Source organism: Dipodomys merriami, unplaced genomic scaffold, assembly GCF_024711535.1.
Source record: "Dipodomys merriami isolate MVZ:Mamm:240054 unplaced genomic scaffold, mDipMer1.0.p SCAF_21, whole genome shotgun sequence".
NCBI lineage: Eukaryota > Metazoa > Chordata > Mammalia > Rodentia > Heteromyidae > Dipodomys > Dipodomys merriami.
The window spans coordinates 17,164,096-17,177,240 of record NW_027203493.1 but is presented as its reverse complement, the minus strand read 5'-3'; the positions used below and the strand labels follow the sequence as shown (position 1 = coordinate 17,177,240).

General features: G+C 41.9%; 1 long non-coding RNA gene across 1 annotated transcript in view; it reads left to right on the top strand.

Moving 5' to 3' along the window:
• LOC138833999 (uncharacterized) overlaps positions 1 to 7,278 on the top strand; it is a 33,314-nt gene extending 26,036 nt beyond the window's left edge. The window contains exons 3-4 of the long non-coding RNA XR_011373984.1: positions 4,096 to 4,218; positions 7,130 to 7,278. This is a non-coding gene — a long non-coding RNA (uncharacterized lncRNA). The remainder of the gene's footprint in view (positions 1 to 4,095; positions 4,219 to 7,129) is intronic.
• The last annotated feature ends 5,867 nt before the right edge of the window (positions 7,279 to 13,145 follow it).

The window sequence follows — 13,145 nt, the reverse complement described above, 5'->3', positions numbered from 1 at the left end:
ACTTGTTTCTATATGCATTAGGTGAATTATGATAACAACAAAAACACCAAAACCTATAGACTTGACATAATTGTTCCCACAATGGTAGAGATCTGGTAAACTGTTGGCCATGTAGGTTTTCTCTGGCTCAGAGATCCAGGCTGATGAGACTCCGCCATCTTCAGCATGGGAGTTCTCTCCATCCCAGTGTGACAAGGAAAGGAGCAGGAAGGACATAGGATGGGAGACCACTATAGGCCAGAGTTGAAAGTGATGCATAGTTTCTTGATCCCATCCCATTGGCTGGGAGTGAGCCAGTAGGCATGGCTACTGCAAGAGAACCTAGGAAATGTCACCCAGGAAGAAGGGAAAACAAATTTGTTAAGAAATTATAACTCCTGATATAAAAGATAATTGTTCCTTTTCTGAATTTAAATGGCAATTTTTTTTGCTTGCAATTTCCTTTGGTTTCTTCTTGAGGTCTTTGCAGTACCTGATGATTTGAGGCTAGGGCCCACCCGAGAGAAGCCAGTTATTTCCTTGTTGGACCTTCAGGTACATATTCAAATGTACTTGATAAGTCAATTCAAAAAGGTGATTAAGAGATGGAACTTGATGAAGGAAGGGTGATATTGTTCAAAAAGAAATGTGCTCATTGCCTGACTTATGAAATGATGATCCCTCTGTACAACACCTCAATAATAACAATAAAATTATATAAGAAAGGAAATGGAACTTGAGCTGGGTATCGGTGGCTCACATTTATAATCCTAGCTACTCAGGAGGCTGAGATCTGAGGATCCCAGTTAAAAGTCAGCCTAGGCAAAAGAGTCTTTGAAAGTTTTATCTCCAATTAACTAACCAAAGGAAGTGGAGGTGTAGCTCAAGCAGTAGAGTGAAGAGCCTGAGGCCCTGAGTCCAGTTTCCACTACCAGAAAGAAAAACAGAAAGAGAAAATAAGAACGGAAGCGAGAAAGAAAAAAAAAAAGAAATAGAATTTATTAAAGAGAAAACATTTTTTAAAAAAAATCAGAGACCGGGAATGGGAAGGTGGCTCAGTGGTAGAGCGCTTGCCCTGCATGCATGAGGCCCTGGGTTCGATTCCTTAGCACCACATAAGCAAAAAGAAAAAAGCTGGAAGTGGCGCTGTGGCTCAAATGGTAGAGTGCTAGCCTTGAGCTGAAGAGCTGAGGGACAGCGCCCACGCCCAGAGTTCAGACCCTATGGCCGGACCCAAAAAAAATAAAAAAATCAGAGACCAACCAGCCTCAACTGTAAATAACTAGAAAAAGTAAAATACATTTGTAGCCTTGGGACTCTACCTCTCTTAGAATTTTTGCATGACTAGCTTCTTTGACCATCTTAGCTTTACAGATTTACAAATGTAACAGAAAGGAATTATAAAGCAGTGGAAGCACATGGAGATGCTCTTTCCCATTAAACTCTCACCAGGACCTTTGAGTGGGAGCATTCCTTTGTGTGGCTGAGAAAACACTCTCTCCTCATCTCTCTGTGTCTCCAGTAGACAGGAGCCCAGAGCTCTCCACTTATTAGATTCTCCTGTAACGCTGCTGGAGCTTGAGTGTTGAAAATCCCCATGAGAGCTTTGCAATAACACAGCTTCCTCTCGCAATATTGGCACCTTACTTCTCATTTTAAAACATTTGCTTATATGCTTCTTGAAGTGCTTTTGCAGCCAGAATTGTATTTAGTCCTCACAGCAAGTCTATGGAGGTGGTGTGAGGTCATTGTCAGAAGTCACATGGGTGTTTAGAACAAAAAGCCCAGATCTCCTGCCTACCCACTAGTTCATCACCTGCAAGAAGGTTGTTTTCAAACCATCCCTCCCACCCTCACCTCTCACTCCTAGTTTCTATTCCAGGCCAGAAATAGGATAAAAGCCAAAAGATCAAGACAAGGTAAATCTCTGTTCTTGTATATAATACAAGAACAGCCTCCAAAGTGGTCCCTTACCAATATATGAGACATTTGTGTACTCAACTTCCTGTCTAACTTACTTGTATGACAAGAAATTTGTATAACTTTTTCTCATTACATGCTAAAAATCTCTCTACTATTATAGGCTGCCTCTTACTGGGAACATATTTTGAGTGTAGAAGAACAGGGTTTTGATTTGATTGTGTTTTTTGTTTTGTTTATCAGTCGTGGGGCTTGAAATTTGGGCCTGGGCACTGTCCCTGAGCTCTTCAGCTCAAGGCAAACGCTCTACCACTTGAGCCACAGCACCACTTCTGGTTTTCTGAATGCTTTATTAGAGATAAGAGTCTCACAGACCTTCTTGCCTGGGCTGGCTTTGAACTGTGATCCTCAGATCTCAGCCTCCTGAATAGCTAGAATTACAGGTGTGAGCCACCAGCACCTGACTTGATTTTTTTTTATTATATACTGGCTTATTCACTTCCATAATCACAAGTCACCTGTTGGCAGTTTTCCTAGGGACTTGTAGATAGAAACTGGGTGATTTCCACATAATGATCCCAATAAATGGGTGAGAAATGAGTCTTAAGACACCAAGTCTTTCACAGTGGATATAACCAGTTTATGTTTAGCAGAAGCTATGACAAGTTTCGCTGATTTGTGAGCATAAAAAAAATAAAGCATTTTCCTGTGGATTATTTGTAACCTGCACATTTTTTCCATAGCCACATTTGCCTTGACCCCAGGGACCAACCTTTGGAGAGCAATGCCTCTCACTAGCGGTTTCTGATGCTATCATTTCCTTTGTAGGGCCAACAATTAATTATAACAATGAGAAGACATTATTCATCCAGCCTCTCTTCCTGCTCTTAAATCCATACAATTCCCTGATACCTGGATGGTTGTTGACATGTGTGTGCATGAATTCATGCACTTAAAATAACCTAATTATAACTAAATGTAAAATACTGATGTGAAAACGACCCAAATAATAACACTACAGGAGCTGTATAAAAGTGGTGAGATTAATGGAAGATGTGTCTTTTACTTTACTCACTTTTTCTCTGTATGATGGTTTTATTATTTCAATAATTCAAATCTATCTTACTAATTTTAGATTAATTCTGCATAAAAAAGTGTAAGCATACTGGGCTCATGCCTATAATACTAGCTACTCATGAGTCTGAGATCTGAGGATCTGGGATTGAAGGCAGCCTGAACAGACAAATCCAAGAATTAACCAGCAAAATGCCAGTACTAGAGGCATGGCTCAAGCTATAGAGTGCCCCGTGAATGAAAAAGCTAATGGGAAGTCCAAGACCTGGAGTACAAAAAAGCACGCACACCCACCCTCCCACATACACCACACACACACACAGAGTAATCACATTGTTATTCCTTCAGTGTTTATGGAGCATCTACTAGGCACCAACCATTATTCTTCTTGCTAATAGTGCAGGATAATAAAATACCATTCTCTCTTTCTTGAGGGTTCTACTCAAATAGGTGAAACAGGTCACAAACAAGTGATGATCTATACACCTATTAATTAACATAGCCAACAACTATTTCTTGAGAACCTACTATGTGTTCAAAATGTGGATTGGCAATAAACAGCAGGCAAAACATCTTTGCTTCTTTGGAGTTTGTATTTTCCTGGATGTAGATGTTTGCTCATTTCCAATGAGAGTAGATACCATGAAGGAAAATTACTAGGGACCTGTCCTAGTCTAAAAGGTCTGGAATGAATCTCTCAAGGAAATGACAATAAAACAGGGCTTTCTTTTGTTGCCCAGGACTGCTACTCTGCTATGGCAGGAGTGCCCCAGGTGACTGAATTTGGGTGGCTGTTCTCTGCTAAAGATCCATGGCACAAAGCCTTGTCTAAGAGCTGCCAGGAGGCTCGTGGCCTCTAGGCTTGGAGCTGCTGGTGCACAGGAATTTAGGAGACTTAGTTTGCATTAGTAGTCCCTGTCCATTACCACTGCAGTGCATTGTGTGGGCTAAATCCTGATACAGAGACTAGAAAGCCATCCCACCCTGGCAGCGCAGACAGTAACTAATGGGCCTTCCATCTGCAGACGGGGGAAACTGGAGCAAAGAAGACAAATCCAGCTGGAGCCCAGAGGCCTCTGCTTCACTGCTCAGGAGCAACTTGATTTCTGTTTTGTCCCTCAGACTACGGAGCTCTGGGTCACTGGGCTGAACCACTTAATGCACCTCACGCCTGGGTCCTCTTGGAAATGGCTGAAGGCACTTAAATAGAACTCCCAACCTTTGTCCTCAGCTCTGAAACCACAGGTAAGTATTTAGGGCTGTGTTGTATCGATCATGCCTCCCACTGGTACCAGGGGGAAAAAAATGCCGTGAAGCAAGTCAACTTTCCTGTGACAGGGGAAGTCATTCTCCTAATCCGCTCTCGCTGGACAATCAGGTTGACAAAAACCATTAAGTTTTCTGAGATTAGAAATTCACTGTCAGAGGGAAGCGTGTAGAGAGTTTTCCACTCCATTACACCCAGGACAATAACCAGAGGCCAAGTGACAGGAAAAGCCTAGGCCTTTTTCAAGTTTCCTGCGTCCTTGGGTAGAGGGAAATAAATTCACAAGTGTCTCCTCTTTTTTTGGGGTTAGGACAAGGGATATATATTATCTCATTAATCAATGCAACAGCTGAGCAGATGGAGGCTATTTACTGCCTTTTGATATCCGAGTAAGCTGGGACTCAGCAAGAGGGGGACACTTTCTAAGACACCCAGGTAGTTGGGAGGTAGGAGGAGTCAGACCTGGCTAAAGACAGAGCTCTGAGCAGGAGGACTTTGAGGCTAATGACCTTCTTTTCTCCATGCAGATCCATGCCCCCAGCCCTCCCTTGAACCTCTTCCCTTTGGTAGCAGCCACAGTTGTAATAGCAAATCAGAGCAGGCTGGTATACTGATTGGACTAGACTGGGGACTGCTCCAGATTCTCCCTCTGCTGTGTGACTCCCAGCAAATTCTTTCACCTCTCTGAGCCTCCTTCTTCTTTAATTCATTTGGAAGATAACCTGTAATATCTCCCCTCCCCCCCACATACCTCTGCCCAAGGGCTATGAAGATTAAGGAGGAGAATAGGTAACATGGTCAGACATTTAGCATATTGACTGGTACTCAGCCTCTACTTTGAAGAAAGAAAAAGGAAGGCAGTTGGCAATAGGAAGTGGCTTTGTTACTTTTTACTCTCAGTTTATATAAACACGTAACTGAACATGTAGAAAAGAGAAAAGAAAAAAATCACTGATTTTCCAAACCATTATTACTTATATAGTATTCCTATATAAGTATATACTGCTATATTCCTTCCAGCATTTTTGCCAGTGAATCAATCTATTTTTTTCCCACAGATCTAAATGTTTTTCTCCTTGGAGGCATTACATCTGCTCTTTTTCACATAGGTTATATTAAAATCATTTGTTCATATTGCTAGTCTTTATTTTAATGACTGCACAATATTTCATCATGTGTATGTACCATTACTTATCTATTACCCTATCCCTCATTAAAATTGTTTTCTTTTTTTGGCTTTCAAATTTTTTTAATATTTTTTATTGTAAAAATAGTGTACAGAGGGGTTACAGTTACATGAGTAAGGTAATGAGTCCATTTCCTATCAAGCATTGTTACCTCCTCCTTTGTTTTCACCCTACCATCTCTTCCCTCCCCACCTTCCCAACCCCTCCCTCCACTGCCAAGTTGTAAAGTTCATTTTCAACATAGTGTCTTGTAATAGATATATCTTTATACATACCATGATTGTTCCCTGGGATAAGGTTGGTCAGAAGGATGTAGAATTTTGATGCGGCTCTTTTCTATTGCTTGTTCTTTTTTTTTTTTTTTTTTTTTTTACAAATTCTTTATTGTGATTAAGTGATTACATAATTTCACAAATTTCACAGTATTATGGGACAGTGATGCTTAGTTAAAGTTACAAACATAGTCTAACTTTCATGGGGCAAATTGTCTATCATGGTCTCTAAAGTTTATGAGTTCTATGAACTTTGACAATACAGTTATTTCTTCCACATCAGGTAATATGTACATTCTTTTCCTTTTGCATAGCATCAGCTGTTCCCTCTTTCCCACCGTTCCCTTCCTCCCATCACTGCCATTGAGTTGCTTAGTTTGTTTTGATCAATGTCCACTGCAGCTGATGGGTCTTGCTGTTGTATGTTTTTTCCCTGATTCCCTCTAGTGTCCTCCTCCTGGTTTTCCTCCAGTGTGCACATATATACCATATATGTGATCAGCAGCATGGGGTTATTTAGTGGTGATTCGACCAGATGAGTGGAGGTCCTTTGTTTCTCAAGTCTTGTTAACTTTTGTGTATCACCTTATGTTTTAGATTTAACATCCACTTATCAGGGAGACCATGTGCCGTTTGTCTCTTTGCTCTTGGCTTACCTCACTCAACATGATTTCTTCTAGTTCCATCCATATCCCTGCAAATGCCATTATTTTGTCCTTTCTGGCTGCATAATATTCCACAATTTTTGGATCCATTCATCTGTGGTGGGACATCTGGGTTGTTTCCATATCCTGGCTATTGTGAACAGTGCTGCAATAAACATGGAGGTGCATGTGTCCTTGTATACTGGCTCCTGTTGTTCAGGATAGATGCCTAGAAGTGGTATGGCTGGATCATAGGGGAGGTCAATATTTAGCTTTCTGAGAACCCTCCAGACTGCTTTCCTAAGTGGTTGTATAAGTGTACATTCCTACCAGCAGTGTAATAGGGTTCCTCTTTCTCTGCATACCCTCCAGCATTTGTCATTGGCTGACTTGAGGATGTGAGACATTTTGACTGGGGTGAGGTGGTATCTCAGGGTTGTCTTTATTTGCATTTCCTTTACAACCAGGGATGGTGGACACTTCCTCATGTGTTTCTTTGCCATTTTTCTCTCTTCTGAGAAGTCTCTTTTTAGTTCCCTTGCCCATTTAGTAATTGGTTTGTTAGGTTTGGGAGGGATTAGTTTCTTGAGTTCCCTGTATGTACTGGATATTAGCCCCTCGTTTGATATATTGCTGGTAAATATTTTTTTCCCAGTTAGTTGGTTGTCTTTCTAGCTTGGTTGCTATGTCTCTAGCTGTGCAGAAACTTTTTACTTTAAGGGAGTCCCATTTGTTGAGTCTCTCTCCAATTTGTTGTAAAGTTGTTTCAATTTGCTCCTGTTACAGGTAATTCATGGATGAACACTTGGTGCACATAGTATCTGTACACTCTTCTATCTGACATATGCCACACTGGATGGAAATGCTGTATTTTGCATGGCTGCTCCCCTAAAGAGACTGGAAACTCCTGGGAATCAGGAATGGACTTCGTCATCATGGACATCCCAGGCTTGAGCAGTGGCCGAGTCATGCGCGAGTCAAACACTTCTCTGCTGTTTTGAATCTTAGGATATTTTATTCACTACAAATGCTCAAAATACAATTACTAGAATTAAATAGAAGTTTTTTTGGGGAAATTTAATGCTGAGTATTAATTTAATATTAATAATAATAAAAATAACCAAGAAGAGGAGTAGGAAGCAGAAGACGAAGAGGAACAACGAAGAGAAAGAAGGAAAAGAGGAAGAGGAAGAAAAAGGAGGAGGAGGGAGAGGAGGAAGAGGAGAGAAGGGGAAGAGGAGGAGGGGGAACGAAAAAAAAGAAGAAGGAAGAGGAGGAGGCTGGAGGGGAGGACGGAGGAGGCAGGAGGAGGAGGAGGAGAGGAGAGGACGAAGGAGAAGGAGAAGGGAGAAGAAGAGAAGAGGAAGAGGCACGAGAGAAGAGAGAGAGACAGAGGAAGAGGAAGAGGAAGAGGAAGAGAGAGGAAGAGAAGAGAGAAGCAGAAGAAGAAGAAGCGAAGAAGAAGAAGCAAGAAGAAGAAGCGAAGACGAAGAGAAGAAGAGAAAGACAGAAGAAGAAGAAGACAGAAAGAAGCCTACCAAAAGAGCTTATGCCAAACTGGCCAGACAACCAGCCAGGAGTGAATTTTTACTATCCATCAACTTCAGGTTCTCTGCAAATAAATTAAGGGGGAAAACACTTCCAGGGTCAGAAATCAGTAGAACATTGTTGAAAAGGTGACGAATAATATGGAAAGATTAACCAAGATACAGTATACTCATAGACATGTTGAAATGGAACCCCTCTGTACAATTACTTCAAGGTATTTTTTTTTAAGTTAAGATCTGTCAAGTACCGGTGGTTCACGCCTATAATCCTAGCTGTTCAGGAGGCTGAGATCTGAGGATCACATTTTGAAAGCATGAAAGTCTGTGACACTCTTATCTCCAATTAACCATCAGAAAACCAGAAATGGACCTATGCCTCAAAGTGGTAGGAGCATTAGCCTTGAGCAGAAAAGCTCAAAAACAGCTCTCAGACCCTAAATTCAAACCCGACAGCCGACAAACGAAAAAAAGAAAAAAAAGGATCAAAAATCTATGGGGACAAAGATGATTGTGGTGGGGGAGGTAGATTTCTAGAGGATTGGCAATGTTCTAATTTCTTTTGTGTGTGCCAGTCTTGGGGCTTGAACTCAAGACCTTGGTGCTATTCCTGAGATTTTTTTTTTCTTAAGACTAGTGCTCTACTACTTGAGCAATAGCTCCACTTCTGGCTTTTTGGTGATTCATTGGGGATGAAAATCACATGAACTTCACTGCCCAGGTTGGCTTTAGACCATGATCCTCAGATCTCAGCCTCCTTAGTAGCTAGGATTACAGGCATGAGCTACCAGCACCTGGCAATGTTCTATTTCTTAACCTGGGTGATTATTACATATGCATTCACTCTATGATAGTTTGTTAAACAAGCATATATTTATGCTTTATGCACTTTTTTCCATGTGTGATATATTTCACAATACAAGTTAAAAACAGCTGGATACCAATGGTTCATGCCTGTGATCCTAGCTACTCAAGTAGCTGAGATCTGAGAATTGCAGTGAAGAGCCAGCCCAGGCAGGAAAGTTTGTGAGACTCTTATCTCCAACTAACCACCAAAAAGCTACAAGTGGGATGTGGCTCAAGTGGAAGAGCACTAGTGCCTTGAGCAAAAAAATCACAGAAAGAATGCTCAGGACCTGAGTTCAAACCCCCGTACCAACATATATATATATATATATATATATATATATATATATATATATATAGAGAGAGAGAGAGAGAGAGAGAGAGAGAGAGAGAGAGAGAGAGAGAGAGAGATAGGATGACAGGGATGGCAACTTCCGGAGCTAGCTCCGTGTATGGAACCTGACAGATCCACTTCATACATTGACTTCCTGCTTGGTTGATTCCTGTAGCCCACCCAACTACAAGTTACAAATTTATAGGCCAACTGAGCCCAGATGGTTTCCTTCGATAGCTGCTAGGGGCATAATAATGAATCCGTGTCTCCCTGCTCATTCCTGAATGAGTTTTGGCAGGATTTTACTGCAGGCAGTAAAATCTTGTTACAAAGTCCTTCACTCCCTCAGGGGCTTGGCCACATGGTGGTTGAGCCACATTGCCTCTTGTTATAGGCAGCCTGTCACCCCAGTCCCACATACAATCCCTGAAAGCCGCCTTCCTCTCCATTGTCCTAGGAGGCTGTTTGATTGATTGTTACTAATAATCATTGCATTTCAGAAACCAAATCCCATCCTCACAGCTGGAACTTCCTTTTCACACTAATTGGAAAAACATCATCCTCCAGGAAATGGGGCATCTTTATTGAGTCAATCTTTGGCATGATGACTAAGTCAACTGACAAGATGACGTTCACAGCAGGGAGGTGACAACACTGAAATCCTCCCCATGCCCCATTCCCAAGCTGAAGTCCCAGAAGCCAAGCTGACCTGACAGGTGTATAGACCCCCTATCTGAAGAAACTAAGGGTCCCATTAGGGAGGGGCTAGCTAGAGAGGCTGTGGTCAATCCATCAGTCAGAGGGTATCCTGGCTAATGGTCCCTCAATTGTCATCCCACTCTTCTTTATTAACAGTTACCTTCAATGTTAGATGCATAAGAAAGACATTTCCCAGACTCCCTTGCAGTTAGAAGCAGTCATGTGATTAAATGCTAACTAGCAAGAACGTTAGCAAACGGTTTGTGGAACTTCCAGGAAGGTTCCTCAAAGGAGGGGCGCAAGTCCTTCTCCTTTCTTTCCCTTGCCGTTGGTTGGATTGTGGTTGGAGCTTCAGCAGTCATTTGGAACCATGAAGATGACTTTGGGAAGGAAGTCCAGGCCAACGCAAGGCATTATACTAACTCCAAGCTAACTTCCTGACCTTTCGCAGAAAAGAAATAAATGTTTACCTTTTTGAAGCCACACACATGGGCTGTGGTAGGGTAGGGTGTTGTTCCCTTGGACTTGAACCCAGTCACAACTGATGATTACATTAATTCACTCATTTGCTTATGTATTCATCACTTTTTTGTGTGTGTGCTGATCCTGAGGCTTGAACTTAAGTCCTAGGCACTGTCCCTGAACTTTTCACTCAAGGGTAGTACTCTACCATTTAAGCTACAGTTCTACTTCCAGTATTTTTTTATTGTGAAAATACTGTACAGAGGGGTTACAATTACATGGGCAAGATAATGAGTACATTTCTTATCAAGCATTGTAGCCTCCTCCTTTGTTTCCCCTTCCCTTCCCATCCTTCCCCCCCCCCATACTTCCAGTATTTTTTTGTCTCATGAACTTTGTTGCCCAGGCTGACTTTGAACCATAATCCTCAGTTATGAGCCACCAGTACCTGGTTTACTAATCACATTTTTTAAGAGTGCCTGTCATATGCTAGAGTCTAGGCTCTGATCTACTGGGATTATTGTGGTTAAAAAAGTATCTCTACTCTCAAACATTACTAGAAGAAGCAAGAGGCATAAATAAATGGATATGTATAATGCCATGTAATTAGTGGAGCTGTAGAGGCTGAGCACTTAAAAATATTTTAATGGGATAGAGAAAATGTTGGGGACGTGTCACTGATAAAGTAGATCATTAACGATCATGCCCAGGGAGTCCAATTTGTAAAACAGCGAACACACACACAAAACTTTAAAAATTATTAAGTAGTTGTACAAAGAGGTTATAATTTTGTAAGTCAGATTATGAGTGCAAAGCATCGTGATCAATCTCAACCTTCCATCATTCTCTGCTTTTTCCCCTATCACATCCTTACCCTCAAATTACGTAGTTCAATTTTCACATTGACTATAATGACGGCATTGACTCACCCTTCCTCCTTTGCAAACCCAACTTTCTTTTCAAGTAAGTTTTTTTTTTTTATTGTAAAAATACTGTGCAGAGGGGTTACAGTTACAGGAGCCAGGTAAGGAGTACACGTCTTATCAAGCACGGTTGTCTCCTCCTTTGTTTTTCCCCTACCATCCCTTCCCTCCCATCTCCACAACTACACTCCCCCCACCCCTGTAGACCCAACTTAAACTTAAACTGAGGTCTTCTTTGTCTGAACACCTTGCATTTAGTAGGTAAACAACAAATGGTTCATGAATCAAACTAGACTTTGATTTTCTGTTCTCTCTCTGTATGTGTGTGTGTATTTTTCTATACTTCCCCAATGTTCCCCAATAAGTACATACTATTTTTGAAACAAGAAATTTCACCATTGGGATAGAGTATAAACTCTGAAGCTGAGGACCAAGGCAAAGCGTATACAGTGATGAGTTTTGTTTTGTTAGAATGCAAACTAAGTTGTCCTCTATAGTGTTAAAAAGCAGCTCAAGCAGGGGGTGTGAGTTTGGCCTCTCTTGGAGGGGCAGGAGACTGAAAGGGTTGGCTCCCCACTCCATGCATGGTCTGGAAGCAAGCAGAGAAGTTTGCCTTGGGCTTTGTTCTACATTTTTAGTGGGGCAGGGCCCACTGCAGCCAAGTTATTAAGCACTGGCCCTATCACTTCTCTTCCCATGACTCCTCTCTGCTGGGCCTCTTGCCCCACCATTAAGGCAGCTGTTGTTGTTTTGTAGAGGCTAATTAACTCCACGCTGCATGAAGCCAGACACTAATTGGCCCACTCACTTAATCAACTTTAATGTCTCTCTTCTGTTGGACATGGCTGCCTCTTTCTGTTCTCCTGATCACCAACAAATGCAGTTTGGGGAGCAGCAACAAGAGCGTCTGGTGGGCTTGGATAGAGAGCCCTAGCCCTGGCAGCTACCTGGGGGAGCGGAGGAGACAGAGGCTCATTTTAACCCTCACTAAGCTCGGTAGACCCTTAAGTTCATGATCTCTGGGACATCTTGGGACCTGTGCTTATTGCTTCTCTTCCAGGCAATGCATGACGATATGAGTCATCAGACGGTTGGTTCCTCAGGAGAATTGGCCTCATCCTGTCTTTGCTGACACATATTTAAGGCTCTAAAAAACGAACTGACTTATACAACTTCTCTAATCTCCTTTTACTGAGTAGTCTGTTGGTTGTTAGTTTGGGGGGTAGGTTTGTTGTTGTTATTGTTGTTCATTGTGTGCCAGTACAGGGCTTGAACTTGGGGCCTAAGAATTATCCTTCAGTCTTTTTTATTTTTTTGTCTTTTTGCTCAACGCTGATGCTCTACCACTTGAGCCATAGCTTCACTTTCAGTTTTTTGGTATATAATTGAAGGTAAGAGTCACACAAATTTTCCTGCCTGGGCTTTGAAACACAATCCTCAGATCTCTGCCTCCTGAATAGCTAGGATTACAGGACTGAGCTACCAGCACCTAGCTTCCCTGTCCTTCTTTTACCTACACTAGCATCTAAAACCTCAACATAGAATTCATGTGGGGGAAAACCATGTTTCTATCTCTGTGTGAAGATCAGCTTTGACCAAGGAATAATGAATCCCAGACAGAGCTTGTAGGGGTTTGCTATCTGAGAGAGCTGAAGACAGAGCTTGTAGGGGTTTGCTATCTGAGAGAGCTGAAGACAGTGTTTAAGCTCTTACATTTGAATTCTACCTGCCTCATTTCCAATGGCTCCTTTCCATTCTGGCTGAAGGGTTGAAATGATGGCAAGAGGGGACCCACACACCATGCGTAACACAGTACCTGCAATGGTAAATACCCAACAGAAGTTGGACATACCACTCACCCAAATTTCCCTCCTCTGACGTTCACTCCTAGGGCTTAAGGATCTAAAGCAGTGGTTCTCAAATTGTAACACACATCAGATTCACCTGGAAGGAAGTGGGATTCATATCTAGAGCTTCTGATTTAGAAAATTTGG